Source organism: Ambystoma mexicanum, chromosome 6p (assembly GCF_040938575.1).
Source record: "Ambystoma mexicanum isolate Mex_15411 chromosome 6p, UKY_AmexF1_1, whole genome shotgun sequence".
Lineage (NCBI taxonomy): Eukaryota > Metazoa > Chordata > Amphibia > Caudata > Ambystomatidae > Ambystoma > Ambystoma mexicanum.
In genome coordinates this window covers 160,218,832-160,245,107 of record NC_090935.1, presented here as the reverse complement: position 1 = coordinate 160,245,107, position 26,276 = coordinate 160,218,832, and the positions used below count along the sequence as shown (strand labels likewise).

The 26,276-nt window shown below is 49.0% G+C and overlaps 1 protein-coding gene across 1 annotated transcript in view; it reads right to left on the bottom strand.

Moving 5' to 3' along the window:
- Positions 1-26,276, bottom strand: part of AQP3 (aquaporin 3 (Gill blood group)) — a 63,027-nt gene that overhangs the window by 36,442 nt on the left and 309 nt on the right. The gene's annotated exons all lie outside the window — the stretch shown is intronic.

The window sequence follows — 26,276 nt, the reverse complement described above, 5'->3', positions numbered from 1 at the left end:
CGGCATAGCCAACATGGTCGCCGGGAAACCGCATAGGCAACATTATTTATGGGGATAATTTATGGCGTAAATGGGAGCAGGGGTTTCGGGGTTGTCCCCTGCTCCCTTTAAAAAAATATGGGGGTTGTCCCCCGCAGGTTCCGTGGGTTAATATCGCCGCAAAAAAACTGCGGCATTCTTGTATGGTGATATTTTTGCCGGGATATTAACACACGGAACCTCAGAGCCCTGCTCAAGGCAAATAATCGGACAGCAGAGTAGTGCTTGGGTATAGTTGTGTTGCCAGCACTGCCGTGCTGGGCTGGGCTCTTATCATCTTTGCTTTTTTAAAGATAAGTCTTAGTGACATGAAAAGACAGCATTTTATAGAAGATTGGGAGCCCGCTGCCCCAGGCTCCTCTCTGCTGTTCGTCGGGCACAGGGCACTCCTTGGCACAGAAGACTGGCGTTGTCTGTTTAAAGCGCAAGTGCAAAAGTGCTCTTTGAAGGCCACAGACTCAGTTTCCGAGCCACCCCCATACAATGAGAGAGAGCTGTAATGCCCTGTGCATCGTTATGCTTATTTTATTCAAATTTTTGGTCAGCGTTGGCCCTACCCAGAGGGTCTCGGAGTGCGTTCAAAGGTTAAAAAGGTGGCAGGTGAAACAGAAGTTGCAAAATCTTTTCAGGTTAGGATAGAGCAGTGGTGGCGGGGGAGGTGGGGGCGGGCGTATGTGTGGGGAAGCAGTTACGCTTTGAGGCTCTTTCTGAAACTGGTGATGCAGGGGGCCAGGCGGATGTGAAGAGGTAGTGTGAATCATGCCCTCAGTGCCAAGCGGGTAAATGCTTGTTTTTGTGTGCATGTTAGTTTGCAGAGTGGAATGTGTTGTGTAAGAGATGCTGGCTTGCTTGCCTGGTGTTTGTGTGGGTGATAGGTTTGAGTTTGTCATAAAGAAAAAATGTTTTTTTTTCTGGTGGATGGCTTTGAAACCAATGCAGAGTCCTTTGAAGGCAATTCTCTGGGGAACGGGGTAGTCAGTGGAAAGTGGCGAGAGCTGGGGTGATGTGTGAATGTTTGGGTAGGTGGGGGATGAGTCTAACAGTGAGCTTCAACCTGTTGCGCCCCACCCTCCCACTACCCCAAATCAAAACATACCCTTTCCCCAGCCCCTCCCACCCTCCCCACTTAACTGATGAACTGGAGCATTGTACTCTGGTGAAGGCGCGCCTCCTGCCTCCGACCGCCATAGAAATGGAAAAGGTATCTAGCCCCTTTTCCTGTGGCAGCCATTTTTTCTCCTTGGGAGATTCGCATTGGGCAAAGTGGAGAGCCAATCTCACGAGAAAAAAAAAACATTTTTGGGGGCAGACATGACCGGTAATGGCCCACAGCCCTCTCCGAGGCCCAAGCAAGGCTCGTGCTGGCTGGCCATTACCAGCCATGTCCACCCCCGACACAGGGTTGATTGCCATAGTCTTATAATGGGAAAAGCAAAATAAGTATTAGAGCCCAGAGTGAAAATCCAGTACTTGTGAAAGGATTGCCACATATCGTGGGGACCCTTTACAGCCGTGGAGTTGCTAAACAGGCCTGAGTTTGTCGCTTTGGTCAGGTTTTCAGGCTATCCACAGCAAACATGTATGAAAAAATAAGTATGATGAATTTTAGTGGATAATCCTGGCCTGTGTGCTCCCTTGGGTGGTGGGTGGCACACTCCACTACCCAGCTATAGTGGCCTGTCAGCTTCTTCACTTTTCTCTTAATGTTTTGAGAGCCATCCTCTTTTCAGGAAGGAGGCTCATGTGCATGGTTAGTACCTCCCACATCAGTGCTGAGAATTATGGTCTCTGGAGTTCTTGGTTTCAAGACTGGGATTTCTGGGAGCAGAAGTCAAATTCAGAAAGCTAGGAAACTACACTCCCCACTAACAAATGTCTCAACCTCACTGGAAGGGAGTAGGAATAGCCAGTTGTGTGGCATTCCTTAGCAGGGTATAGATAGCCCGCTGCTGTCACTCAGGAGTCCTGATCAACTGGATAGCATGCCTTCGATTGGGTTAAGGGCACACTCCAGTTCCTGCTATGAAGCTAGGAACTACAGGGACCAGAATTCCCTTTACTAATGAGGGTGATACTGACCCGGCACACCATCCCTGTAGCATAAGGCTTGAATACTTGTGAAGGGGGAAATTGAAGGAGAATGATATTGGGCTGTAAAGGTGAATATAGCGGGGAACTGGGGTATGCCCCTCACCCTCTAAATAAAGCATGTTATCCTGAGGTTTTGGACGCCTGGTGGGGCAGCGTTGGGGCTATTTGTTCTCCATGAAGGGATGTGCTCCTGACCCCCACATGAACAAGCCTTTGCCTATATACAACCAGTCTGGAAACCAGACTGGATTTTACAGTGGAGAGGTTCAAGGAGCCCAGTCCTGCAGGAAGAGTTGTAAGTGTCAGGCAATACTTTCTAAGGATTGCGTCACTTTAGAGCACTTTCCCTGGGATGGTGAGGACTACCTTTAGTATCATAGTTTATTTTCTCCAACTTATCCAACTGTGCAACAAGAACATGGACCAACATTCCATGGGATCTGGTCTGGGGTCTCCCATGGTTCAGCAAGGGGCTGAATGCACATCTCTTTAAAGAACATCTCACAGAACGATAATCTGCTAAAGATCACTGACCCAGACTGAGTGCGCCTTTTCCTCGGAAACCTGTATCCTACCTCAGAAACCTGTGTCTTCGCTTAGTAACATGTAACCTGCCTTGGTAACTTGTATCCTACCTCAGCAACCTGTATCTACTGTCAGTAACCAGTAGCATCTCTCTGTAACCTGTATGCTACCTTGGTAACCTGTATCCTCCCTCTGTAAACTACATCCTCTCTCTGTAACCTTTATCCTTCCTCAGTAACCTGTATTCTCTCTGTATCATCTCTCTGTAACCTGTATCCTCTGTCTGTAACCTGTATCCTCCCCCAGTAACCTGTATCTCACCTCAGTAACCAGTATCCTCTCTCTGTAACCTGTATCCTCCCTTAGTAACCTGTATCCTCCTTCAATAACGTGTACCCTACCTCTGTAGCCTGTATCCTACTTCGGTAACCTGTATCCTCCCTCAGTAACTGGTATCCCCGCTCTGTAAACTGTATACTCCCTCAGTAATTTGTATCTTCCCTCAGTAATGTGTTTCCTACCTCAGTAACATATTTCCTGCCTCAGTAACCTGTATCATCTCTCTGTAACCTGCATCCTGCCTCAGTAACCTGTATCCACCCTCAGTAACATGTATCATCTCTCTGTAACCTGCATCCACCCTCAGTAACATGTATCCTCCCCCAGTAACATGTATCCTCCCCAGTAACCTGTATCCTCCATCAGTAACCTATATCCTCCCCCAGTAACCTATATTCTCTATCTGTAACCTGTATCCCACCACACCAACCTATATTCTTCTCTGTAACCTGTATTCTACCTCAGTAACCTGCATTCTCTCTTGGTACCCTGTATCTTTCCTCAGTAACTTGTATCACCCCTCAGTAACTTGTTTACACCCCAGTAACATACACCCTCTGCCTGTAGACCTCCATATCCTCTTCATAGATATCCGTCTAGGTGTGCCCACAGTATTCTATGCTTCTAAGTGCATCCATATTATTGCATTATATTACTGAATCCACCGGTTGTACAGAGCGCTGTAGCGTCCCAACTAGGTTTGTGTTACATAAAACGAAATGCATACAAACATACAACATCAGATTACCTTAGAAATTCCAAGACGATCAGGCAAAAAAATAGGAAAACCTGCAATTACAGTAAAGCCCGCCCAGGCGGTCCCTCAAACGTGTTCTATGGAGTCACTGCTTTGAGCACTGTTTTCAAAAGTGATCCCTTTGTAAGTGAATAGCCCGAACACAAGTAATTTGATCTCAGAGTTTCCAGCATCTTGGCAACCTTGTCCCAGTCCTAGATTTTAAGCCAGCTGTGCTTTGCATTTTAGGACTTGTGGGCCCACGCGTATGACGAAAAAGTGCAATTACAAGTCCAGAATGCAAAGCACTTTTGGTAAAATACCCACAGCTGGATAGAGTCGGCCCACGTTACCATAAAATGTTAGGAAAAAGGCGTGTGCTGCAAATTGTGAAGCGGTTTTAGATCTCTGGGGAGCTGAGGGGTGTCTGATAACTGATGGCAAGACACCAATGGGTTAAATCAATTAAAGACCACTTAGAGTCGTAGGTAAAGCTGGAGACTTGGTAGGGTCTCCATTTGCCACAACAGGAACCAATCCAGGGAGATTCAGTGGACCTGGTAGTGTTTATTTGCTGTCACTTTCGAAATATTCAGAAGGCAACCCCCTTTGGAGCTGACATCTGCAGAAATATGGGGAAATGGAGCGTATGCCCCTGCTTTTAAGTTGTGCCCCTTTAATTACTTTTTTGAAGGAATAGGTTTGCTGGGTGAATTTTGTTACAAAGAAAGTGATATTATATTTATTCAGTTATTGTATCCGCTATTTACTATTTAAACAACCCTGTTTGTTGATACAATACCACCTGATACCGAGGGAACAAGTGGAGGGAGCACGTGGGTGCACGGCGTCTGCCCACTTTTTTTAATGGACCGACGCACCACCCCTGTTGGTTTAAGGAACGTTAAAAAAAGCATTCTTTATTACAGTCTCTTGAAACGTTTTATATTGACATGTTGGTATACAAGACGTGTTCTGCTCATGATGCTTAGGTTTAAAAGGTGCGCACCTTTTATAATGCACCAGCAATCTAATAAGAATATATGTTTCTCTTGGAAAAGGCTTATTTGGTCTCTGCACTTTCTTCAATTGTGAAAGACCAGTTGAATGAAATGTACATATTTCATTTTAAGGTCTGTTCAGTTCCTGTGACGTCACCTTCCAATCCGTGCGTCTGAGTTGCCCCACTTACTTTTTTTTAGGACTCGGGCCTTGTTGATACGAGTGAGCCTAGATCATCCAGCTCAAATTGCAGTGTATGAGCACAGCTTGCTGTACCGCTTACCTGCACTTACAAATGTCCAATGTAATGTTAGTTGTTCTTAATCTATATATGTCAATTTATGTATTGTCCCCGGTGACTGTTCTATTTACTCCCCTCCGCAACCTGGTTGATTTCTTATATATTGTACGTTCTTTTGAAATCAAAAGAGCATTGCTCCCCTGTATATGAATAAATAAAAGTATGTGTTTCTACAATTGGAATCTATTGCCAGGATAGCTCAGTGAGTTAATCTACTGTGAAGATAAGTGTGTAACCAGTAGGTTACAAATTCAAAATCGACTCACATAAACTAGTTATAGATGTTGTAATGTTTCTTCCTGGGACCTACATTATTGTAATTTAGCATTTGTAATACTATAATCAAACCGCAACACAAATAATCAAAAATGTTTTTAAAAAATGCACACAATTATTCTCCCAAAATTAATGAGAGTGCCACTTTTAACATATTAAAATAACATTGGCAGTGTGCGTGGACGAGGCTTCGGCGTCGTGGACGTGGAGCTGCCAATCACGTGACCCACTGGAAACTCCGCATGCCCTAATCTCGCAGCTTCCACTCGGGGACAGACCAGCAGAGAAAGGAGTCGATGGAATTTGTTGGGTCATCATTCTCGTTTTATCGCTCACTAGCAGGCGAGCCGGCGAATCGGGTGCGTCAGCGTTTTTTTTTTTTGAGAACTTCCCACTTGAGCCAGTAGAAGGCGCAAGAGCACTGAGCTTGTCTACGGCCCTTAAAAATCAGGCGAAGACGCTTCAGCGTGAGCGAATGGCACTCAACTCGAGCTGTGCCACGAAAGGCCAACGTCAGAGTGTAGTCTCAAGCGGGGTCTCTATCTTAGAGGCGAATCGTTCGTTTTCATTTTACCCCACTCTTAGAATGCAGAAAGATGAAAGGGGGGGTGATGGTGATTATCCCGCAATGGTTTCACTATCTTGCTGTTTGTGTTTTTATCTCGGAAAGAGGTCGGTATGGAACTCACCTACGGAACTATCCATTTGCTGGCCGCCTCTGGGGAAGGCAATGTATTTTGGAAACTTTGGAACCGCTCGCAAGAAATCTATGGGACATTGAAAGCTTATGCATCTACCATCTCCGCATGATATTTAGATCAAAAATAGGAACCGCAACAACAGAAATCATGATTGCCCTGATGTTGCTTTTTTATTATTATTTTCATTAGTACCAGGCGAGGGCGCAATAAGAATGAAAGAGCCATTCTGATTGGCCCTCGCCGAGGCATTACCCGGCCGGGAATCCCTCTGTCGGGATTCCACGACCATTGTCCCGGGGGGGGGTATTGGGGGGTGTGGCAGCCCCTCAGCCAATGAGGATGCTCGAAGCAGGGCCATCCCCGCTCAGAGCCTCCCCACGGCTGAGAGGCTGCCTTCGCCCCCCGCCGGTACTCAGGTAAGGCTTTTTTATTTCCTTCCCCTTTCCTCCCTCCTCCCTGCCCTACCCACCCCTTTGTCCCCGGTGGGGGACGATGGCAGCCTCCAGGAGACTCGAAGCAGGGACATCCCCGCTCCGAACCTCCACACGACTGGAGGCTGCCATTGTCCCCCGCAGGGGACCCAGGTAGGTTTTTTTTTTGTTTTTTTTTCCCTCCCTCCCTCTGCCTTCCCAAACCCAGTTACCTTCTTTCCTGTCCTCTCAGAAACAGACACGGTGGGACCACTTCTGTTCCCAGCCCGTCCGCTCCCGATGGTCACCATGGAAAGGGAAAATGCACCCCGTTTTCCCTTTCCCAGCGGCCATTTTCTTGGTTGTTTTCTTCTTTTATTTTTTTCTGTCAGAAATGCTGCAGCGTTTCGGGACAGAAAAAAATGCTTTTAGTGCCCCGGTCACGCAGATAATAGCTATATGACCCTCGCAGCGGGGGCATTACCGACTCTGGTAATATCCCGGGGCCTTTGTTAAGGCCCTCGTTATAACTATGGGCTCAGGGGCATTACCTGGGGCATATTGCTTAATTATTATACGGTATTTATTAAATTTATTAGGTTATTGCTTTGCAGAGGCATACAGGGTACAGGTGTATAACAGAGCGCTTTACGGAGATATACAGCACTACAGTAACATAACAGTGCGCTTTACAGAGGTAACAACAGAATAGATACAAGTGGGTAGGATACAGAGGGGGATACAGAGGGGCACACATGAGGGGTACAGCTGTACCAGGTGGCGGAGAGGAGAGGGGTGGGCGTCATCTAGCGAGTCAGGTGGATCGACGGGCAAGGTGATGGTCCAGGTGTTGAGGAGTAGAGACTCCTTGAAGAGGTGGGTCTTGAGTTATTTTCTGAACTGTAGGAGCTTTAATCCCTTTGCAGCTGGTAAGGTAGCTCAGTGTGTTAACCGTTTGCTGCTGAGATCCAAGTTGTGACCTGCAGGACTGATTGCACACTTGTCACAATGGAAATATTGTAATATGTAACAAGGGATGTTTGAAGAGCAGTTCAAACGCACAGACTTAGCTTCCCAGCGGGTTGGCTCGTTTCTGGGATGAGATATAAAGTTTTACCAGAATTGCTAATCCAACAGCAGGCGTGCCCTAAATAACATACATGACAACGAGCCCTGCATCATTCCAGTGATGCTCAATTGGTCATGCTTTTCTCTTATCAGTGTGGGACGTAAAGGATTGCTCTGGTAATAGGGAAAAACAAACCACCAATTGCCCTAAAACAGAGAGATAACAGGACTGGATACTCATCTCCTGAATGATACGGGACTTCTTGGCACTGCACAGCGCAGAGAGCAGCAGGTGTGCGCTCTGAGACCTGTTATGGTGGTGCACGTTTTCTTTGGGTTATGTTATTGGGTTTGAGACCGCACTCGCTCTTCTGTTATTTGCATGGTGTCTTGGCGCTCTGGCGGATCTGAAAGACAGGGTGTGGTTAATAGGGAAAGGGGTAAATGCGAGATAGTTTTGCTGTACAGCTGGGGCAAAGTTGATTGTGTGCAGAATTTGATGGCACAATCAATAAAAGTGGCACAACAGGAGCTTGTTTTCCTGAGTCATCTTGCAGCTGTTCCTAAGTCTGCAAGTTGTACTTTCCTCCAGGAAGTCAGTGTGCACTTAACAGGCATATTAGTAAAGCGCACGTTCACTCTTGGCTTTAATAACAGATGTTTATTGTTACCCAAACTATTGGTACTCATTTTATCAACCTCGGATGCATGAAGGGCTGGGTGGACCTGCCATGATTCAAACCAGTGACCATGAGGTCAACCACTGGCCCCTGTAGTGGATGCATTAGTCCACTGAGCCACAGGCCATCTTAGGTTTTCCAGCCTGTATTTATGGGAGCTGTAGTTTAAAGTGTTAACCTCTTTAGAAGCTGTGAATGAGCGGTCTCCTATCTATTTGCGGGCTTCTGAGGGTGTGGTCTTCGTAAGTGAGATAGCCGAGAATTGATGGAAGGAATTGATTGTGCCAACAAAAGGAATAGGGATTTATTTGTGAAACATTCAATCCCTTTCTACGTGTCTGGGTTATTAGGGACAGACACAATGGGCCTCATTATAACCCTGGCGGTAGCCGTGGCTGTTAGTTGCAATTTTTCAGGCATCTGCGAAGGAGCAACTACCGGCTCATGCCAAGTTTGGTGGACCCGGTAATTGCCCATTCGCGGGTGCCGGTAATAAGGGACTCCCAATCCTCTTTCGGCCCCATAGGGCTGGATGGGAATGAGGAGCTTCGATGCACCGGCACTGATGATGCCCAACAAGGCTGAAACATGTGTATGGGGTTGCTGTTGGTACTCTTGTTCAGGGGAGAATTGTCTAGCATTTTGTTCTGGACTGCCCCTGTGGGTGGGACAAAGATGATATGCAGGGAAAAGTCCTCTCAGTGAAAGGGAAAGACTTGGTAGAGTCTCTCCCAGGGGCCATCCACCCAAGAACAGGTCATTGGGCTGTGTTCGTGCTGGTAGAGACGTATTGGTCAAGAGACTCCCAGACCCCTATTTGCTTTATGTATATATGTTCCCTTAACCAGTCCCTGCCTTCAATAAGTTTTACAGTTTGCCACGTAGGATGATGTCATCGATGATGCATATCAAGGCCGAAACATGGTGCAGATTGCGAGCACTTGACAGCGATGAGATAAAGCACAATGGAATGGAATAGCATCTAGAAGAATTTCCAGTGGTTAAAAGGAGTAGAGCAGTCTCGTGAATAGGTAAAGGTTCAAACTGCACACGCTTCTACTGGACTGTATGGAACTTGGGGGGACCATCTTCCAGCTATTCTAAACCTGGACTTACGGGGTCCCCTCCCTCTGGACCCGCTGCAGATTCCTGTAATACAGTTATATATGGTCTCTACTGGGTCAAGTTATACATATGGGCGTTTGGTCATAGGAAAATATATTCCAGCAGCGAATAAAAAGGGATATTTTACAGAATAGATACAATTAGCAAATTAAACCAAAAGGCGCCATTAGACACCGACAACTAGTTCCACCATGTAACTGGAACATAGTTGCCAACATGATCCATTCCAATGTGTAGGCGCTGATACAGTCCTGATTTTTTTGCTTTGCATTCTGGGACTTGCAGTTCGGCCTTTTCCCATTATAAACTCAGACTACAGGTCCCAGAATGCAGCACAAAAACCAGGCCCACATAAGCACCTACAGATACGAATGGATCATGTTGGCGACTATGCTGGAATCAAATGGTATTTCTTTCATAGCTGTAGACGGCTAAAGTTTGCATGCCGGCACCCTGCTCCAGTTGAAACCATTTGTAAGTGGTCAGCTGTGATTCCCACCATGAGGGCCCCCCGTGTGGAGCCCCTTCTTGTTTACCTGGTTGCCTTTGGAGTCATTGCTTAGTGGCTTTCCTAAACTGGTCTCACATATAGCCACGACCGTGAAAACCCCCTTTGCGTGTCAAAAATAATGGCAATAGCCAGGCATTCATTAGGGCACTTATGTCTAGGCTAACTTATCACAAAGCAGTGTCGGGACCTTTTTTCCGGTGTGATAAAATTGATTCAACACCACTGTGCACGGACGTTTGGGAGGGCGGAAAAGGACGGAGCTGCCCACTCCCAAATCCTCTCCGAAGGTATGGGAACGGCTGGAGCGTGGAAGTCTCAGCGCGAACAGAGTGCCCGTCCCGGCTCCGAACAATACGTGTCAGGGCTGAAATATGCGCGGTTATTGGCAGCCCCATCGGACAGCTTCCCGTGCTGAGACTTTAAGCCGTTCCCAACCCACGTGCCCCACGAATATCCTGTAATGCAGTGGAAAGTCCAGCTCTCTGATTAGAAGGTGGGCAGAGGGCGGCCATGGGCACTGTGAAGAGTAAACAACACACGCCGGCGTCCGGCGGGGCATGCGTCAGCGGCGGGGACGGGGCGGGGCATGCGTCTTCTTCTTCTTAATTATCGAATGCGTGGGCGGACCCACGCAGGCGCTTCCCCATCCTAAAGGATGATGTGCACCAACCCCACCAATCAACACACAGGCCAAACTTCCACACAAACCACCAGCTACCCAACCACAAACAACCACACCACCCAATCCAACACCACCAGCCACCCCACCGCAAACACACACCCCCCACCACTCAAAACACCACCCAGCGAGCCCCGGAGACAAGCACGCAGACCCGCGAGACCCCGGCCCGTACGCCTACACATGCGCTTCAGGCGAGGAACCGCTCGCCGCTGCCCACCCACCGCGACCAACCCGAGCGACACCCACACTTCCACACAAACCACCAGCCACCAAACCACAAACAACCACTACCCCCAATTCAACACCACCAGCCACCCTACCACAAACAACCACACCCCACCAATCCACACCAACAGTCACAACACCCCAAACTCACACTACCCAGCGAGCCCGGAGACCAGCGCGCAGACCCGCGAGACCTCAGCCCGTACGCCTACACATGCGCTTCAGGCGAGGCACTGCGCGCTGCCGCCCACCCACCGCGACCAACCCGAGCGACACCCACACTTCCACACGAACCTCCAGCCACCTAACCACGAACAACCACCACCCCAATTCCACACCACCAGCCACCCAACCGCAAACAACCACACCCCACCAATCCACACCAACAGCTACCCTACCGCAAACAAACGCCCCCCACCAACTCACACCCCGTCCCCAGCTCCACCAACTACCCGCCACTTCCAAACGCATCCGCCATCCACGCAACACCTCTCAACAGCCCAACCGGGGCATGCGTCAGCGGGGGGGATCGGGCGGGGTATGCATCAGCGGTGGGGCCGGGGCGGGGCATGCGTCAGTGGTGGGGCGGGGCATGCGTCAGCGGCAGCCATTTTAAAGGTTGACAAACTCACCAATGCCTCCTGAGTCCTAGAGTACATCTCCTAACTCCTTAAAGTAGGGTGACCAGATGGAAACAGCCCTCCGTCCCGGGGTCCCGGGAGTTTTTTCATTTTTGAAACCCCGTCCAGGGTTTTTCATGTTTTTGGGGCTACGGTACTTAAAACCGTAATTGTTTTTCACAACACTTTCAGAATTATGAAGTTGGATATGAAGTTGGAGGTTTGGCTCTGAACCCCCACCCTCTCAGGTACAAACAAGGCAGAACACTTACTGACTGTGCCACAGAGACTGGCTTGGAAATTATTGTACAGCAAGCCATGTGATATCAATTAGAGCTAACGCTCGTTTTGAATTAACATGCCACGATTCACAGATAAAACTGCTCAAATCAAATTATATACAGTTTATATAAAGGAGAAGTGCTGAAAATATGGTCGGGGGGCGTGTGGGGGGAGGGGCAGTAATTGGCGGGCTGCGATGGGGTAGTCCCTCTTTTATGATGTTGGCCGTCCCGGTTTTTTGTTTTGAAAATCTGGTCACCCTACCTTAAAGAAAACTGATAACATTACCCAATCCTAACTTGGCCTCACACCGTCGAAGAAGGTGGTACCCGTCTAGTGTTCAAGGATTCTCTGGTATTCCTCTATAAACTTGAGTACACAACAACATGGCTATCTGGGGAAGAGGTTTAATTGGTAGGCAGAATCGAGGGGTGGGGGAGGTCTAATTAGGGGGGCATGACCTAAGTAAAGCTGTGTGGGCCACGCCCCTAACTAGAGCCCGCCCCCCATCATCTATGGGGGTGATGGGCTGGCAATTACTTGCCTCCCAGGTAGTGGTAGCCCAGCAGGAGAACTGGGGTGCACTGCTATCAGACCTTTGGTGCGCCCATCCTCTCCTAAATCACAGACTGCCTGTGGGCGTTTGGAGCCTGTGATTAAGAAAAAGAGAAGAGGCCGGGCGCACCAAAGGTATGAAAGCAGTACACTCCAACTCTTCTTTTGTTTCTTACTGAGAGTGGCTAATTCCCAGCAGTCAGCCCTGTCAATCAAACGGCTGAATTTTTGAAGGACTTTAAATAATGCAGCACCTTGAGTGAGTCCAGATTTGTCCGTGGAATGGTCAGGGCTTTAAGTGTGCTGGAGCTACCCAGGGCAGGGCCCCGGCAGGCTCCGGAAAAAGGTGTCTGAGACGTGGTGCTGCCGGGATCCATAAAGTCCCCTGGCAGCCCCAGTCGATGAGGCCGCTTTAGGCCAACTGCTTTTTTTTCTAAAGCCTGAAGCTATTGATCATGCACAAGAGCGTCAGGCTTTAGGAAAAAAAGGCATTTCATTCTCCAATGGTGGCAACTGCACCTGCCAAGCATCCCTTTAACTCATAGATGTGTGGGGTCGGAGCCAGCATTATGGAAGAAAAAGTAAGGTTGCAGCCTTTTTTTCTAAAGCCTTATGGTCTTGCTCAAGTTCTTTGGGCTTTAGGAAAAAAGGGCCTGGTTGCTGGCGACCTCGGCTTGTCATCCGTAATGGTGGCACTGATCCCTATAAGGCATCCCTTTAACTAAGAGATGGAGGGCTAATCACCCTCTCAGAAAAGATGTAGCGCTTCCCCCAGCCTGGCATCCCATTAGCTAAAAGATGCAGGGATCATCACTCTTTCACCCGGGGTGGAAAGCTCATGACCCCTGAATTTCTTAGTTAAAGGGATGCCTGGTGGGGCTTGGCATGGTGCTAAACCCTGCCAGGCATCTTTTCATGTCAGTGATCATCACCCTCGCAATGTGGGTGGGAGGTTGATGATCGCTGCAAAGGGATGCCTACAGGTTGTCAGTGGCACTTACCTGCCGCCTGTTGGGCCATGATTTCTTTAGGTCAACCCCCTTCACACAGCCACCCCCCCCCCCACCACCTGCCCTAGAGTTCACATTCCACTTAAGGCACTGGGAGTGGTGTCCTGTGCCCCTGCCAGGCGTATTAAGACTTTACACTGATGCTATGAAGCCAAAGAGAGAGGGGTGCAGTGGGGGGGGGATTATTTTTGCCATCCTGGGCGCATGTGAGTTCTGTTAGGTGGTCCATGGTCCTGCTAATGGGAAGAATGCAGATAAGTCCTAAAGTGCCGAGATCATTATGGCTGTGACTCATCATGGCGTGTTGGATGCGAGGGTCTGGACAGTGGACTCGGGCAATCCAGGAAGGTTGGTGGCTTATTTGGTAAGGCATCACTGATGAGACATTTGCTGGCCTGAGCCCAGAACTCTGAGAGACCCCGCCCCCTCCTCCTGACCAACTCATGGATGATCAATTGAGCTTGTGCTGAAGCCCTGACAGCCCCCCTCTGCTGAGTGTTCTGCTGGCGGTGCTGGTGGGGTTCATTATAACAAGGGATTGCCCGACCGCTTCTGATACGTTGCCCTCCCCTGTTACAGTCCTCATGCGACCTGCTTCCAGGGACGTCATTTCACCAAAATGCCAGGGGTAGCGGAAGTGACATCACACGACCCTTCACACATGATGACATCACAGGAAGTGATGTAATTTGACCCCACCTTGAAGTGATATCGCGGGAAGCGATGGAACACAACCTTTCACCCGTTGACAAAACAGGAAGTGGCATCACATAACATTGCATGCTACGAAAAATATGCTTACGATATCACTATAATGTGATGTACATTTCATACAAGAATGAATCGCCATATATATCATTAAGATCAGTGTGTATAGGCCCATATTATCAAATGATAATGATGTTTTATTATATAGCACTTACGCTTAAGCGCTTTATATAGAAAACATATACACCCAATATCACCCAATCTGTGTTGGTACTCATTTATCGACCTCAGAAGGATGAAAGGCTGAGTTGAGGCATTTAAGAACAGACTAAATCAGTGGCTCACCCCCTGAAGTGTTCCTGAAATAAACCTTTAATGAGTCTAGCAATTATTGCATAGAATTCCGGAAAGACACATTATTTGGTATTACTAGTCTTTCTTATTTAGGGTCAGTGCGGAAAGTGTTAGACTTGTGGCACTCCTGTTCTTATTTTTCTCCTTGTTTTTAAGGGGCCTGAACAAGAAAGCCAGGCACTCCAGAACTAAAGAGCCACATGGTGCTGGCCACAGCCCAGGGGCTTGCATTACAAAAAAATAAAAAATAAAACATTTTATTTTTCGTTTTTTTCTTTTAGAGGCCGCGAGGGAGACCTTAGAGGTTGCAGTTGCAACCTCTGGTGATCCCTAAATGACATCCCTGCCTGCTTCGGCTGGCACAGGGCCTCGCCGCAGAGAGGAAGCAGTGCCTTGTGCAACTGGCGGAGTGTTCTTGCTGGAACACCCCCAAATACCTGCCCCGAATTTGGACATACGCTCAGAAGCCTTGCTGGCTCTCCTCGCTCCAAAGGCACGGCCTTTTCTTTTTTGCTAATCCGAGTGCTGACACCCGCAGGTCGCCGTGCAACCGTGCAGCGCTTCAGCTATACGGCTGCACGTTGTCGCCGTGGCTCGGGCTAGTTGAGTCCTTTCTGGAGACTGCCGGGGCTTGACCCGGCCACGTAAAGCCCTGTATGAAGGGGAGTCTGCTTCTAGCAGGTTGAAGCCCGGAGCTTTGAGCTATGCTAACACAACAAGAGCAAACCTATTCAATTGCACCGTACACGAAATGCATTTTATATATCCTGCTCCATTCTTCTGTGCTATTTAAATGTACTATAGCATTACTGACCACAAACGCAGTCAATAAATTTCGTTATCGGCCTTCACCCGACATTTGGATTTGAGCTGTGGGTTTGGGTACATAAAGAAGGTAGCATAAAATAACTAGGGTGCCATTGACCAGCTCTTTGGGCAATAATGCCATTGGCACATTTATTTGACTGCAGTGCTCTACTACCCATTCCCCCCCCCTTTCATGTTAATGGTAATGTGTATTTATAAAGCGCCTATACACAGGCAAGTGTTTCAACGCGCTCAGCATTTGCAGCTCCGCTGACGGCCATCGCTTCAATGGCTCTGTGTTGCAACTTAGCTCGGTGTGATGTCATTCGTGGAGTGTTGGGTTGTTGCCTGTGTGAGCGTTCTCATTTGGGGGACCGTTGGAGATGGGAGTTGGGGAGTGGTGTTGGAGGTGTGTGGACCAATGTTTCTTGCTAATTATTGACTTGTTATGATGTCAGCGTCATGGCTGTGACTGGGCCGTAGCCACACCCCTTCACTTTGCTGTACTAAAGGCCCGCACCCTAGGCCAGGCGTCTGTAATGTGCGGCTCTTCACTTCAGGCGTTTGGGGCTACAACTCCCGTGATCCCTCACCATTGAATATGATCGCAAGATCTTATGGGAGCTGTAGTCCGATACATATGGAGCTCCAAGCGATGCAGACTCCCGCCTTGGTAACGTCGTGTGATCCTGGGCAGACGATCATTACTCATATCTGTCACCAGCACGAGAGTTTAGAAACCGCACGATTGTGCAACCGGGATGTTGTGCCATAGAACAATGACTTCGAAAGGGGGAGTGGGGAGAGCCCAACAGAAACCAGGCGTTGTCTGACCCTTCCCTCAGCCTTTCGGGCCAAGCCCCGCACGCCAAGTGCATTATGGCACTCCCTCCTGTAAGATCTCATGAAACTTTGGAGAAGATCGATCGCGCCCTGGGTTTCCGTTGGGTGCACGGGCACCTCGGCCATTAGCCAAGTACCCCTGCCCCCCGCGTCACCCAGGCATGAGAGGGCAGGGCTGGGGCGGTTGTGGCAGCCCTCGGATAAAGCAGCTTTCGCCAAATGTGTCTCACCAAGGCCACGCGACCTCCCCAGGCGGCTCCGTGTTTGGCTGTATAGAAAGTCGGCCCCGTCGGGGTTGGCAACCCTGCGGCTTAAACGCCGTGCGCTGCTCCTTGTAAAGCAAGACTCGTGTAAATTCTGCAGTGTTACTAATAGAACATGCCACCATTAACCCGGTCAGCAAGGAGCGGTGCATGTACCTGTGAACGGTGTTTGCCAATAGATCGCACCCGTGATTCACATATTGACGGCAGACCTGTGCAGCCGCAGCACATTTTTTAAAGAGTGTTATTATAGAGACCCAAAAACAAATTTCACCCCATTACGGGCAGACATAGCTGAAGACGGGTGAGGACCCATTTCAACATGACGGTTGGCCCCCCCACCCTCTTCTCCCTTGCTTAGAGCAGAAAGCAGTCGGAGGAACTGCGGGGGTGAGGGGCTCCCCATAAGATAAGGGTAATAATACCCAAATGTTCCCGAATCCGCGAGCCAGGAGGGAGCTGAAACACTGAATACACGCTGAACAGCTATGAATCCTTCTTTGTAAGCCAATGACTGACATGGAGGAACCACTATTGCAAGGCAACGAGGTGATACCCCTTCTGTTTTCCCCAATGGAAGTGAAGGCCAGACCGGCTCCAGCAAACTTTGAAAAAAGTTGAAAGGCTCTGACGCCGTCCCTGATTACCTCGAAACAAGATACCTACACAAACAAGTTCCCTCCCTTTCCCTTCGCAGAGTCCTGGCTAAGGCGAGGAAGAGCTCCCCCCTCACCCCCCAGACTAACGTTTCTACTACACGTATGAATTAATGCAGGGCTTTAAGTGGGGTAAGAAATCGAGGGGGGGGCTCATTTGTGGCGTGGCTTGTGGGAGGGGCGAGGCCTAAAAAGTACGCAAATCGTAGGGTATACACACAAATATATATAAATGTTATATATTTGTGTGCGTACCTTACTATGGTTTGTGTACTATGCAGCCATCTTTTCTAAACATAGAAATATGTAACATATTTCTACGTTTATAAAAGATGGCTTGCAAAGTACACAAACCATAGTAAGGTACGCACACAAATATATAACATTTATATACATTTGTGTGTATACCCTACGGTTTGCCTAGTTTTCAGGCCATCTTTTTTAAACATTTCAGGTGTATAAAAGATGGCTTTGAAAGTGCACAATTCAAGCCATCTTTTATAAAGCTTTGACTACGGACACAATTGTCCGTCGGCAAAGCTTTATAAAAGATGGCTTGCAATGTGTACTTTCAAAGCCATCTTTTATAAACCTCGAAATATGTCGAGGAATCCCCAGGTTCGCTGAGGGTTAAAGACGCCTCCGCGACCTGGGGAAACAAAGGGACAGTAACTGCCTCTGGTGACCTCTCGCGCGAGGGGTCACCAGAGGCAGTTACTATGAGTGACGAGGTGGCAGCCAGTCACAACGTCGCTGTGGCTGGCTGCCACTTCTGTCAGATCGCCTGACTTCATTGCAGGCGCATCTCCAGTCGCGGCTGCGGCCGCGACGGGATAATGCATCCCGCCAATGTTGTGGTAGGACGGGCCCCGGCCAGTCCCCGGCTCAGTCCCACTTTTTGGAGGCCCTGGCCCTCTTTAAGCACTGAATTAATGTCTGCATGCCAATCTCCAGCTAAACCCCTGGGCACCATAACTAGAACATTAATGCAATCCCATCGGTACACTTAGCCATCTCCAGTCCTTCCGAGTCCTGGATACCCCTGGGGTGGGAGCAGGGGCGGGGGCATGGAAACTCTCGGACACAGCTCGGGCGCTCTGGGGCAACTAAGGGTAACACAACACATATGCACGTGTCTGCGAACACCTGCACGCGCAGGCGCCCGCTAATGTCGCGCACACGACCACTAATGTCATACATTTTATCGCGAAGATGAAAGGCTGAGTCCGCGCTTCCACTTTGCGCCAGTGCCCTCCCGCGAGTTATGCGCACGTGTCCGCAGGTCGGGGGGCTTCGGGGGAGACTGGCCATATTGCTGCTTGGAGTCTGTTCACGTTTTGTTGCGGATCTGGGGGTACGCTGCAGTGTGCCAGGGGCTCGTGGGCAGGCGCCGCCCTCCGTGGCCCTGTTTCAGGGTGATGAGTAAATGCAGCACTGCTGAAGCCTGGCAGAGGGGCAGAGCCCTGCCATATCAATCCTAACATGGGATGCCATGTGGTAATATGCCACACGCGCCTCATCATATCGCCCTTCCATAACGTGCCATACCGTTCCGAGGCAGTCCTTCACATTACCAACGCAGACATACCCTAACATGGGGAACCATACCACCTGGGGCCATGCCAACTAACCATTCCGTGCCCTTCTGCCATGTCACACACCAGAACTCAGGACATGCCTGCCCCATATCCTACCACGCCAAACCATACCACACCTCACCACATCACGACTCTATTATCATGCACACCACCATTCCACAATATACCCTCTTACTCTAGCACCACACCACGCCATCAAGTGCAATGCCACCCTCTACCACCATCTGATACGATCATGCCACCCCACCCCGGATCACAACTGCCTACCTTACCATCCAAACCATAATACCTCCCAATGCCGCACACACCGCACGATATCACTACTTCATATTATGCCATGGAATGCCACAGTGAGTGCTACACCACTCAATACCTCACAATACCACTGTTCCCTACTACAGCATTAACTACCATATATCATGCAACCATACCACACCGTAACGCCATACCAAACCATGCCACCTCATACTACAAAACCATAGCCTACCGACATGCTAGAGAAGGCACTGCCACAGCACCACGGCACCACAGCATGACGTATCAATGAAAATCAATTACTACACACTACACCAACCACACTGCACAAGCACCGGCATGCAGCACACCACAGCACCGTAGCCTGTTGCATGCCATGTCACTATACCAAAACATGCCATGCAACAACACTGGCATTGTGTATGTTCTGCTTAATAGCCATTTGGCAGGGAAGGAAATGGGCCGGAACAAGGCGGAGCGGCGTTCTGGCAATGATTGTCTAGCAGGAGCACTGAGACGCAAGGTCCAAGCTTCCCCCCCTTTCCCCCCTTAAATCACCACAGACTTGAGGAAGCTGTCTGCTTCTGAACCCGACTGTCCTGTGTCTCGTGGGCCCTGTGCTTTTGAAGTTTACCACAGGCAAGCCTCGGAAAGTCGGCCTTTGCTTACCAGAGCAGCCCAAACGGCCCAAAGTTGAATATATATATATATATATATATATATATATATATATATATATATATATATATATATATATATATATATATATATATATATATATATATATATATGTATATATATACACGCCTCATGACGTGAACACGTTTTAATGTCATGTGAGTATTCTGGCAGATTCAATCAGAACTACACAAAGTGTGCATGGCATGCTGAAAAAGAACGCGCGTTTGAATGAATACCACAGACGTGTCCGATAAACAGGTGCTCATTCTTATTTTCCCAAAATGCTCTTTGTTTTTATGCAAAGCAGCCAGCGTCGATATTCAGGGTACCCGAATTATTCGACACCTAGCTCCGCCCCTCAGACCTGCCCACACCACTAACAATCCGACCCCACCTCCTACACACTGCCCGCATGCTAAGGGGGTGGAGGTGGGACTGGGAGGGCATCGTTCCCCCAGTAAATATTGTCCATTTCCAGCCCGGCGTTTTGGCCATAGCAGAAGCGAGCACTTGCAGATGTCCACGGCAGGTCCATGACTGTTCCCGCGAGAGCGCAGTAACGTCACCATTTAAATACCACTAACTAGGAGTGTTTGGTTTCCTGTAATTCTCGATATAGATTTCTTATTCAAGCGCCAAGATCCCAGTGGAATTCTAGTGTGCGCTGTACAATTCCCCCGTGTACCCCTTCTTGCGGGACCGGATCGGAATGAAGGCTGCTGCCCTGGGCAGTGAGACGCATTCCTCTGGTGGTGTCCCAGCACGCCCTGCCAGCCACAGGAGGGGAGGGGGGGGCCTTCGGCATCTTCCAGGTTTGTGTGTGCAGCCCCGCACAACGGGCTGTCCTGTGTGTCTCTGTCAGGGTCAAGGAGGCCAATTGGGACAGACCGCCGAGGCTTGGCAGCTGCGCTTCACCTTTCTCCCTCCCCTTCTCGCTGCTTCAAGTGAAAGCGCTCCCAAAATTCCGCCCCCTACCCCGCCCCACTCCCATGTTGTGGGCAGAGGAAGGGACGTCTACAAAGGGAAATGTGGCGTTTGAAACTACGCCAGAAGGGTAACCGCGGCTTCCTCGTTTCAGCAAATCGTGTGATCCTGGGCAAATCATCAACGCGTGCCAGTTCCCTTACACACGAGACCATTTAGAAAGTCGTGACCACAGAATTTGACACACGTTTCCTTCAGCGTTGACGCCCTCCGTGGTTCAGTGTGTGGGGTTCTGCTATACACCGCCCCCATTCTCCACCCCACCCCACTACAGTGAAACACGCCAAGACGCGTCCATATAACACGCGCGGTAGCCTGATGTGAAAGTCTGGCCGGGTGAGTGCACTGTCTGTGTCCCCAGTCGGAGGTGAATGAGCACCCGTCACGCCCCTCCCCCCATGCAGTCCTGTCTGTATTGTGTTCTAAATACACCCTACTCTTTATTTATCTTCCCTTCTGTACATGTTGGTTGCCCGCGCTCACTTTGTCCGAGCGCCAAGAGCTGATCTGTTGGAACCAGTGGGAATGACGGGCTGATGGCTTCGAGGAACCGCAGCGTGTAATGCGAGCGTTGCAAAGTGCGCATTTTAAGCCCTAGAACAAACATAGAGAAATGAATATATTGCCGTGTTACAAGAATGTAGACTGGCAACATGGGGGCAGTTGCTTGAACCCCCCTCCCCCACCCCTGCCCGAGGTCGCTTTCATTTAAAAAAAAGTTGAAAGGCCCTAACGCTGTCCCTGCGTCTGACCCACAGGCAGCACCTCTCCCTACATCCACACCATCCCCCCTCCAACTCCACCTGCACCCATTGCTGTTGTTTACTACTGTCTTCATGTTTACCTTGGTCCAGTCTCTGGCCCTGCTTACGGAATCACATACACACGCTGTAGAGTTGCTACCCTTTCGGGATTACACCGGACTGAGGACCTGGCTGAAGATGTGTCAGGGCTTGTGGGGTCCATTTCAGAATAATATTTGGGGGCCCCCTGGCCAATAGATGGCATGAACAGTCTGAAGTAGCTGTGGGGTGCTTAAATAAGAATAGAGACAACAGAATTCAGCGAGGGGGTTAATTCCTGCAGATGATCACAGGACGGGCAGCCAGCGGGCCGCTGAAACACTAAATGTCCACTGAAAAGCTATGAATCGCTCTGTGTCAGCAAAGGGCTAATGTGGGCAAACCTGAATGTTGGTGGTTCTTGCAAAGCCCTGAAGGTGGTGAAGGCCTGAAGGTGCCATTCAAGGCAGCCTGTAACGTGCACACTGCAAAGCACACATTCACTGTCCTGGATTGAAGAAGTACTGTGCTTTGTTCTAAAACTGCCAACATGAGAGCAGGGTCGGACTGGGACAAGAAATAGGCCCGGTCACCCAAAAGAAAATGGCCCACCCCTCCTTCAAAAAAGTGACCCACCCCTCCCCACCCTTGACTTCTGATGACATCACCGAAAGTGTTGTCATTTGACCCCACCCCAAAGTGACATCCTGGGAAGCATGAAACGCAACCTTTCACCCCTTGACAAAACAGGAACTGACATCAAATAGCATTGTTCCTAAGTACACTACATTACTGTGAATCCAAGCAGACGTACAAGGCCAAATGATATGTTATCGATTGCACTTATGCTTAAACTCTTTTTTATAGAACAAATATGCATACAATATCACCCAACCTGTGTTGGTACTCATTTATCGACCTAAGAAGGATGAAAGGCTTTTGGAAAAAAAAACACAAAAAAAATTTGAAAAATAAATATTTTTTTCATTTTTTTTCTTCCAAACCGGCCCAGGCATGGCCAGAAACCGGCACCCACTCCCCAGGGACGATTTTGGCACTGCCATGGGCCAAAAGGCCGAGGGGCCAATCCGACCGTGCATGAGAGCAGCAGCTCGACTCCATGTCCATTTCAGCTGAAACAGTTGAAAGGCCCTGATGTGGTCCCTGTCTGTCGGGATTGCCAGATTTCTGCTCTATAGTCCAGTGTTGTCTTCCTTTACAATCTGTAGGCAGAGATATATGACCCTGGACCATAGCCCAGAGCTGAGAATGGACTTACGTAATGTCTTTTCTTATGATTTCACCTTTAATTGGTCCTCTTTTGGGAGCAATTAGCCCCAATGACCCCCCTTCCCCAGCATACATGACAACATGCCCCATTCCATGCAGGAGATGCTTTCCAGTCCTGGTCTTAGACTTACATTCTAGGCCTTTGTTTATAAATGAGGGAAATCATGGACTACATGTCCCAGAATGCAAAGTTAAAACCAGGACTGGACTAGCATCTACCAATTGGATTCAGGCATGTTGGAATGCATGCCCCACTGTGAAATATTTACAATATCTGTATAAAGGATTAAAAAAGAAGACCAGAGCTAATGACATAAACTAGGAACTAATGATGCATTTGAAAACTGGGCATTGCCTTGCTGGCAAGTTTGCCAGTTCCATGCGGACTCTTTGAGCCAGTCCTGGGTTTTTGTTTGCACTGAATTCTGGGACTTGTAGACTTCCCCTTGCGATCGGAAAAACAAAACTACATGCATTTGGATGCAAAAAACAGGACTTGCTCGAGGTATCACGCATGGAACTGTGAAACTTGTCTGGGAGGGAATTGTCTGGGATTCAATCTCATTAGGTCTCATTGCAAAGAATTAAGCTAAACGCAAAGAATGCTGTATATACAGTTGTTGGCCGTTTTTCATTTTTTATCCTTAAAGTTTATTTTAGATTTCAGTAAGCAATTATTTTCAAATAACTCTTGAAATAGGAGTGGTTGTGCTTAATAAGACCTTTTTTTGATTTAAGTACTTGGCGCTGGCCCCAAACAAACGATACAGCATGAGGCCCTGCAAACATGGATTTTGTGTCTCTCAGGCGGTCTTGTCTGTATACTGTAAATTCAACTCCTGCTAGTTTAGTTTCTAAATAAAACACTGTCTGTAAATAAACCCCTTTCTCATGGGGGCTGTAAGAATTCAAACAGCGAGTAAATCGCCTTCATTCGGTAAATTAATGACCCTGGGCCAGTATGATTAACTCTTTTCTTAAGTGTTCATTTGGGGTTTCAGCTCCTGCGCTATCTGCCTGTCCCATTATAAGCTGTCTCTATTAACCCCCTCTAAGGAATGATAGGTTATTTACCCAGAGGTTTTACCCAGAGGTTTCTAAGCGCCGACCCAGGGATCGAACCTGTGTTGCTCTGTGTCGTCTTGATTCCAAGGCAGATGGGGAGCAGGTGCAAGTGGATCTAGGTCACCTGGCCTAAGCTCCGCCCACCTGGTGCCTTCCTGCCTGCCACTCTTTTTCACCACTTAGCAAGCCCCGCCCAATTGGTGCCTTCCTGCTTGCCGCTCTTTTTCACCATTTAGCACGCCCCGCCCACCTGGTGCCTTCCTGCCTGCCACTCTTTTTCACCACTTAGCAAGCCCCGCCCAATTGGTGCCTTCCTGCTTACCGCTCTTTTTCACCATTTAGCAAGCCCCGCCCACCTGGTGCCTTCCTGCTTCCCGCTCTTTTTCACCACTTAGCAAGCCCCACCCACCTGGTGCCTTTCTGGTTGCTGCTCTGTTTCCCTACTTAAGGAGCCCTCCAGCTTCTTTTCCTTTGCAGATGGGGAGCAGTTGCAAGTGGATCTAGGTCATCTGGCCTAAGCCCTGCCCACCTGGTGCCTTCCTGCCTGCCGTTCTTTTTCACCACTTAGCAAGCCCCGCCCAACTGGTGCCTTCCTGCTTGCCACTCTTTTTCACCACTTAGCAAGCCCCGGCCACCTTGTGCCTTCCTGCTTCCCGCTCTTTTTCACCACTTAGCAAGCCCCGCCCACCTGGTGCCTTCCTGCTTGCCGCTCTATTTCCCTACTTAAGTAGCCCTCCAGCTTCTTTTACTTTGCAGATGGGGAGCAGGTGCAAGTGGATCTAGGTCACCTGGCCTAAGCCCCGCCCACCTGGTACCTTCCTGCCTGCTGCTCTTTTTCACCACTCAGCATCCCCCGCCCACCTGGTGCCTTCCTTCACCATCACCGTCTTGTGGCCAATGCTGGATTTGACTTTTATGGACTTCATTCATTCACGGTGAGTCACTCTTTCTAAACTCTCATGCTGGACTTCCTTTGCATCTTGTACTCATGGTGGCCCTGAATCATGCTGTTCCCATCTTCATCTTGTATCCTGGCTTGCAACATTATGTGTTACTACTGACCTCTGCAATAGTATTCGCTCGCCACTCTTGCTTCTCCACTCTTTTTGACTGCTTACTCTCTGTTCTCTCCTCCTTTCCCTTCTCCCTTTTCCTATTTCCTCCCCTTACTTTCTTTTATGCACTTACTCTATCAGAATTGTCCCTGGATCTAATATGATAGCATCCTCGTCTCTTTCCTCCACCCTCCCATTACTGTTTTTTTCCTCCCCACCATCCCTCCAGCACTATCTGAAATGTTGTTAGGCCTAGTATGATAGTCGCTTGTTTTGTTCCTCCCCTCCCTTTCTGCACCCCTCTCCCTCACCTTTTGTTTTTCTCGGGCTCTACCAGAAATGTCGTCAGGCCTAGTATGGTAGTTGCCTGTCTGTTTCCATTTCCTTCCCACTCTCCCCCTCCCTTCCTTATCTATGTCTTAGCTCTATACAGCTGCCTTGAGGGTTGTGAGGAGAGTGGCCATCAGAAGCCCCTGTGCATTTTCAGCCAGCCCTGAAATTACCGGAGAGGCGCGCAAATAGCACCAATGTAAGCTACTTGACGCTTTGCATAAAATCATGTGTGTATATGTCACGGATTCAAGTCTGCAATGCTGCTGAGCACATAGTGCACATTAGTCTTCCTGCTCATCATGAGGTTATTTACAGCTCGCTTAATAGGACCCTGGGATCAAACCTGTGGTACTCCATGTCGTCTTGCTTCCAAGGCGAGCATGTTGCCCCTGAGCTATTCTCCCGAGACTCGTTTATGATCTTCTACCTGTAAAGTGATGGCAAACTACGAGTCACATAGACCCGTTTGGAGAGAGTTAGCCTTGGGGAGTCTGGTGCTGACTTGTGTTGCAAAGCAGACAGGTAGAGGCTTTCCTGCTCATCATTCCTTTCCCAGTTTGTCACACTCTGCGTTCCGCGTGTCACTCAGAGGAAGTCCCTTCTCAGGGAACGCTCTGCCCAGCTAGTCCCAGGCCACCTAAAGCACTGTGCAAATGAGCGAGCGCACAAGCACGGGCCCAGCACCACAGCAACACGCTCCAGATTCTGCGATTCTCTCACATGTTGTTAATGTGTGCGCCGGTTTCTCCTCGGCGCAAGGTGTTTCATGTCTTTCTGAAAGCATGTGCCCCGTTTTTATATAGTGCCTGAATGAGGGCTGGTTGGTTTCTAAGCGCCTTCTAGTTCTGCGAAGTAAGTAAATAGAGGCTCAAGGAGGATATAGTGACCTGCCCAGGATGGCACAATGTGGGCAATGGAGAAGCCGTTGAGGTTTTTTTTTTGACAAACCCTTCGCACAAGTTGGCACATGTGCGAACAGGTGGTGCTGCGGCTCTCCTAGGCTGGACATGCCCGGTTGTTGAACAGAACAGCAGCAACCAACGCTGTAATCAGAAAAGGGGGTGCACCCCACCCAGAAGCTAACAGTACCCCTACTCTGCGCGGTAAAGGGAAGCCAGGAAAGCATGTGTTCCTTTCTAGCACAGGTCTAAGCGTTCACCTTGATCGCGTATACCGCCAAATAACTTAACGGGGTCTCCTCAATGGGCTGTAGGTCCTATTTCACAGAGCGGAGGGGAAACTTTATGAATGCTGGCCTTTTAAATGCACACACGCACATGTCAATTCGCATTTAAATAACAGGCGCCGCTATTACCCAACTCAGCAGTGCTCAGTCTCGCAGACTTGCGAGAATGAAGATACACGGAAATCTCAGCAGCAGGCGCACAGCCGCAGTAGCTACCCGACAAGCTAAGCCAGAAGGA